This window comes from Galeopterus variegatus, unplaced genomic scaffold, assembly GCF_000696425.1.
Source record: "Galeopterus variegatus unplaced genomic scaffold, G_variegatus-3.0.2 Scaffold16, whole genome shotgun sequence".
Lineage (NCBI taxonomy): Eukaryota > Metazoa > Chordata > Mammalia > Dermoptera > Cynocephalidae > Galeopterus > Galeopterus variegatus.
The window spans coordinates 890696-897581 of record NW_007726127.1 but is presented as its reverse complement, the minus strand read 5'-3'; positions in this window follow the sequence as shown (position 1 = coordinate 897581).

Below are 6886 nucleotides of genomic sequence, written 5' to 3'. Positions count from 1 at the left end.
CTGTGGCTCACTCGGGAGAGTGCGGTGCTGATAACACCAAGGCCACAGGTTCGGATCCCATATAGGGATGGCCGGTTTGCTCACTGGGTGAGCGTGGTGCTGACAACACCAAGTCAAGGGTTAGGATCCCCTTACCGGTCATCTTTAAAAAAAAAAAAAAAAAAAAAAAAAAAAGCCTTCTTCCTTCTGCCCAAACCCCATTCCCATCACTAACACCCTCACCACAAATCCTCCCATCCCCTCTTTACCACTCAGTCCCAGCAACCCCCTATCTCTTCCAAACTTCTTCATCCCCTGCTACACTCTCTTGGCAAAAAGACTGAGCAAGGATTAGACAGAAGTTAACCTTCAAAGTAGGAAGACGGGGAAGGAGATGGGGAAGAGTCAGACCCCAGTTAAGGCCATCTCTCTTGGACTCACAGGAGAGAAATCATTTTCAACCAGAGGGAGTAATCCCGAAAACTCCATGAGGAGTTAAACTGGGTAGGAAGGCCTTGAAGTTCCAAACCAGCCGTGTCAGGAACTATGCATGTTCAAGTGTGTGAGGTGGGAGGGTGGGCGGTTTGGGTGGGGAACAGTGAAGTTACAGGAAGCAGCAGAGCCAGTAGTGGCCAGAAGGACATTTTGTAATGAGTTTATAATTTTCATTTAAAAATAATATTTAGTTTCATTAATTAAAAAACTATAAATTTTGAATATGTAAAAAATAAAATCCAAAATGAATAAATAAATAGAATCCAGTATTTTGTTTTTACAGGAAATTAAAACAAAAACACTTCACTCTAGTATTGTAACTACACACGGAGGAATCAAAGATGGTTTTATTTGGATTTTTTTTTTTTTTTTTGGTGGCTGGCCAGTAAGGGGAACTGAACCCATGATCTTGGGGTTATAAGGCTGTGCTGTAACCAACTGAGCTAACCAGCCAGCCCCAAAGATGGTTTTAAGTGTGAGAGAATGTTGCTAGCAGTTATAAAAATAGGGAATGAAATTAGAGTCATCAAATATTATCCTGTAGTGTAAGACATTGTACTATAATGTCAGCAGCAAAATACCAAAATACTGCATTTTTATTTCATTAAGTGTTTAGAATTTACAACATTTCAAAAAAATCAGTGAAAGTACTAACTTACATGCCTCCAAGCAAAACCCCTCTTCTATGGTTGCTTCTAATCTGCTTGAACCAGAAAATCAGATGAATTAGTTAAGACTCTTTCAGTAGAGACACCCAACTCAAATAAGCTTAAGCAAAAAAAAAAAAAAAAAAAAAAAAAGGTAATTTATTGCTTCCTGTAACTGAAAAGTCTGAGAGTTTTGGTCATGGCTGATTCCAGGGGCTCAAACCATAACATCAGAACTGGGTCCTCTGTATGTCTCTCTCTCTCTGTTTTTCTGTGTGTGACTCTCTGTTTCTGCTTCTTTCTCTGTCTCTATCTTATCTCTATTTCTATTTCTATCTCAGTCTTTCTGCTCTGCTTTCCTCTACTTTGGCTTCATTTTTCAGAAGGATCCTCTCCCATGGTAGACCATATCAGTCTGTGCTTACATCTTAACAATCTACCATCCCCACAAGAGTTGCAGGAAAAGTTCTGGGTAGGACTCTCAGTGGGTTGGATTGGGCCACATGCTCATTTCAGAATCAATTACCGTGGCCAAAGGACTGGCCAGTTCTTGGCCATGTATACATTCTTGGACCTCAGGGGTAGTATCAACCCTACAAAAACCACAAAACGAAAGTGAAAGAGAGCCAGTTTAACCAAGAGAAAATAAAGTTTCTGTCACCTGAAGAAGAAGAGACAGTGAAAAAGCAAAAACAACATAGGTTCACTACACCAGATAACTAAATCTGTTAGAACTGTATCTAGAATCATAGCAAATGGGCTCTAAATGAGGATGTGAGAATGTTTTTGATAAATAATGTCCATGACCTTTGGTGTATAAACTTTGTAATGTATATTTTGCTAGTCCCAAGTGGTTTTGCAAAGCTATGGGCACAGAGATGTTCTTTTGCAGAATCATCTTCCTCTGCCAGCTCTTTGTAGTGGCATTTCTTAGGGTTTTATTATGAATAATAAAATTGTCATATAAATGATCTCTAGAGAAGGTGAGTTGTTACCATAATCTGACAAGCAGTATTTCTCTCTCCCTAAATTGCACTAGCAACTCATATTACAAAGAAAATCTCACAGTATTCTTAAGCCAACTGGAGTTCAGATAGAGCAATTCTATGTGTCGAATTAAGAATTAAAGGCATCTAGGTTTGCTTTCCAGAGTGCAGTTAATTTTCAAAATGAGGAGTCAACTCAATAAATATCAGTTGAACACTGTAGTAGGCATCACTAATTCCTTCCACAAGATTCATTTAATCATTTTCCCAATAATAGTACCCAGATTTTACGTAAGGCAATCCATTTTTGGCAAAATGATTTGGGTAGGATTGACTCTACCTCTGGTTTTAGGGGTAGGCTCTGATGGCTTATGACAATATTCCTGATCATGGTAATTTGTTCAAGGATGGCCATATGACCCAATTTAGGGCAATTATACTCAATTCTTGGTCATCTATTTGAGTGAACAATTCTCTTTCTCTCTCTCTTCCCCCTCTCAGTTGGATGTAAGTCCATAGGCCGATAGCCTCAGGACTGGCAGCCATCCTGAGCCAGGGAAAGAGAGTTTACTGAGAATGAAGCCAATCTCAAAGAAGCAGAGATGAAAAACCGATATAGAAAAATCAGGTCCTGGTAACGTTATCTGAACTGATAGATCAAGCCATGCCTAAATCCATGTACTTTTGATTTTTTAATAATGTGCACTAATAAATTCTCTTTAGTTTTTTAAGTCAGTTTGGGTATGATTCTCATTACCTGTTATTCTGACACCAACCCCAACTGCAATGCAATTCTCCAGCTGGAGTTAGTGTCAGACTCCACAGGGTTAAGGGCACAATCTGCAGAAAGACTGACCTGACTTCAGATGCCAGCCAGTTTGGGGAGCCCAAACTTTTGACCAACTGGCTAAAAGTTCAGGGGTTCCCACAACCCCCTCAGATTCAATAATTCACAAGAATCACCCACAGAACTTAGGAAAGCACTACATTTATGATTACGGTTTTATTAGAAAAGATACAAATCAGGGCCAGACAACTGAAGAGACTCATAAGGCAAGATCTGGAAGGGTCTTGAACATGGAGTGTCCATGCCCTCTCCCTATGGTGTCAGGATGCTTCACTTTCCCAGCACATTGATGTACTCACCAACCAGGAAGCTCCTCTGAGGCCCAGTGTTCAGAGTTTTTATTGGGATTTCATTACGTAGGAATGATTGAGTCATTAGCCATGCGATTGAAGTCAGCCTCGGATAGGTCAGAGACATTTTCTCAAGCTCCCCCTCCTTTTGTCCCCTCTGCCTCTGCATTAGTTCAATTCCTCATCACCTCTCACCTGAACTCTTATTTCTCACTCTTATCCATGCCAGATTCTCTGCCTTGATTAAGCCCCAGGAGACTGGCTTGGTCAGGAACAGCAGGGATGAAATTCCTTGAGTCTATTTAAATGACAAAGCCCAAAGACATTATTCAAGACCATCATTATCTGAAACACATAACACAGTTAAGGGGGGAATTTAAATTGTTCCTCTTCATGCTCCTTCAACCTCGTGTAACATCTCTGTCGTTTTGAGGTTCATGTCATCTATTCATTCATCTTTTCTTCCTTCCCAATGCAATTTATCTTCCAAACTCTTGGCCATTTTTCTTCATTCTCCGAAGATCTGCAAGTACTTGGTTCATGGCTGTCCTCTCCCCTCAACTTCTGCCATTCTCTTGGGCAATTTCAAGGTCCATGTGGCTTCTCAGTTTTATGTTCTCATTATCTCCAATTTAATGATTGTCTTCTCAACTCCTTATCAGCCATGCCCTCTTCTCTTTTCATACTACAGTCTCTCCCTAGGCTCTCCCATCAACTCTTGTGGCTTTACATGCAATCTGTATGTTCATGACTCCCAATTACTTTCCAGTCCAGACCTCTCTTCTGAAATCCACGCCCCTATATTTAACTGCCTTTCTATATATCCCTTTACATGTCTCACACTCAGGCATCTTAAACTTAACCTTTCAAAATTTAGCTGTTGCTCTTTTGACCCTCACTCTGACACATCCACTGCATTTCAGTAAGTGATTCCACCAGCCATTCAGCTGTGTAAATCTATGTCCCTCACCCCCTCATTTACTAAGTCCTATCCATTCTACCTCTAAGACATATCTTGAATCTATTTACTTCTCACCACCCCCAGTGCTACCACCATAGCCCAATCATCATCATCTTCTGCCTGGACTATTGCAGTAGTGTCCATCTGGTCTCTGTATTCATTCTTGTGTCCTTTCAATCCATTCTTTACATGGCAGCCATCGTGACTTTTTTTAAATGCAAAGTTTATCTTGTCATTCTCCTACTTAAAACCTTTCAAAGGTTTTCAGTTTCTCTCAGGATAATGTTTGAGATCCTCAGCATGGTCAACAAGGCCTTGCATAATCTAGTCCCCACAGTCTTTCTACTTTGCTCTTCTGCCACTCTCCCTTTCACTCACTGGGCTCCAGTTACATTGGTCTTTCCTCTTTCCTGAAGGTGCTAAGCTCCTTCATGTCACAGAGTGTTCATACATACAGTTCTTTCTACTTTGAACACTTCCTGTGTCCTACTCCTATCTTCATCTGCTCCTTACTGTGTGACAGGAACTGTAGCCCGAATAAGAAAAAAACCCTTTCCTGGTTTTTTTTAAATGTAATTTTATTAATATTATTTTTTACATTCTAGGATGTTGTTGTGGAGCAGTTGGGAGGAAGGGGTAGAGGGGAAAGGGGAAGGAAATGGGGTGGAAGAAGGAAGAAAGAGGAGGGGTAGGATTAAGGCCTGTGGCACCCCCCCATTCCCACAGGGGAGATGGGGTGGGGGGGGCTTCCAGAGGTGGCTTGGTCATTGCCAGGCTGGGTGCAGATATCAGGGGGGTGTAGCAAAAGCCCTCGCCTCCCACCATCCCAGCTTGAGAACCCAGGGCCCTCCTTGCTGCCCCTTGGTGGTTGTGGCTGAGCTGGCTGCGCATTTCCGGGGGGGCATGGCTGAGGCCCAAGGCCCCCCATTGCCCCAGCTCTGGAGAGCCTGGGGTGCTTCCTGCAGCAGCTCAGTGGTCACAACTGGGCTTGCTGCAGGTATCAGAGGGGCATGGACGAGGCCCTGAACGTCCCTGGCTTGGAAGGGCCCAGGGCGCTTCCAGTGTCAGCTTGGTGGTTGTGGCTTGGCTGGCTGCACGTGTGTGGGAGTGTGGTCAAGGTCCTCATCCCCCACCCTCGGGATTGGTTGGGGGTATGGGGGGCATTGCTGAGGCCCCTGGCCCTCCCCCCTTTCTTACTTGGTAGCACAGGGGACTTCTGGTCCTTCTAGGTGTTATAGATGTTCTTTGGTGAAATGAGACTTTTACTAGTTAATATGAAACTTTGTCTCTGGTTGCGGATACTTTGTTTTTTTCTTTCAGTTCTGTGTTGGATTATTTGCTGTTCCCACCACTTAAACTCTGTGCTGGAACTAATTTGTTGTCCTTTGCTTACTTCTAAAAGGGGGGAACTTCCTGTGAGGACCAGCACTTGAGCTCTGTGGTTGAGCTAAATTGCTGCTTTGCTGCTGATTCCCTAGGGAAGGCTTTTTGTGCAGCACAGGTTTTAACGGTTGACTTTATAGGTACTTCTGGCTCTTGAGAGATCCAGTGCACCTGGGTTGTGTAGAAACTCTGGTCTAGGCCCGAGTGTTCTCATCAAACTACACCCCATGCAGTTTTGTATTCCTGACCAGTCTCCTCTGAGTGGTCCTATGCTGATTGGGGTGCAGATCTGCTGTCCTTGCTGTGTCCCAGTGTTTCCCCGATAGGCTGTCTCCCCCACTACCTGTGCTGCAAACACTTCCCATGGGACCAGCCATGTGCTGGTCCCTTGCGATGACTCAGTGGCCTCTGAGTGGCTCCTTTTTTCCAGTTGTTGTGGCTCCTCGCTCCTACGTGGGTCCCAGGAACCCTATTAGTGGTCTTGCTGGCCTGGAAGCCACCAAGACCCTCTTCTCCGGCCTCCTCCAAGCAACTCCATCCGAAGGGCACAGCTGTGGCTCTTGCCTGCCTCTACTCCAAGTGCTTAGCAGCTCCAGCCTGGAAGCAGCCTGGGCTTGAAATGGTCAGAGCAGTTTTTTCTTTCTCTCATTGTGGTTTCTCCCACCTTCATGAATTCTGTAGGTCTCTCCTCCTGTTGCCCTGAACTCTAGCATCCCCAGCTTGGCTGTTGTTGCTTTTTTATAGTTGTAAATTGGTTGATTTGTGGGAGAGAGTGATGCTGGGGACCATCTAATCCACCATCTTGACGGGGAAGTCAACACTCTCCTGTTAAGGAGCTTACAGTTTAATATGAGACATATCAACCAGCCCAGTGATGACCACTGAGCCGCCACTGAAAACACCCTGGGATCCCGGGGTGGGACGGTGGGGGTCCGAGGGTTTCAGCCACACCCCTCTTACATCTGCATCCAGCCCAGCAATGACCCAGCCACCATGGAAGTCCCCTGGTCTCTCTTGCCAGAATGAGGGGGGTGCCACAGGCCTTGACCATGCTCCCCCTCCTTCCTCCTCCTCCTACCTTATTCCCCTCCCCTTTTCCTTCTCCCACTCCCCCAACTGCTCAGCAATATCTTAGAATGTAAAAAATTAATAAATAAATAAATTTATTTATTTATTTAAAAGATGACTGGTAAGGGGATCTTAACCCTTGGCTTGGTGTCATCCGCACAACGCTCAGCCAGTTCAGATCCTATACTGGCCATCCCTGTATAGGATCTGAACCTGTGGCCTTGGTGTTA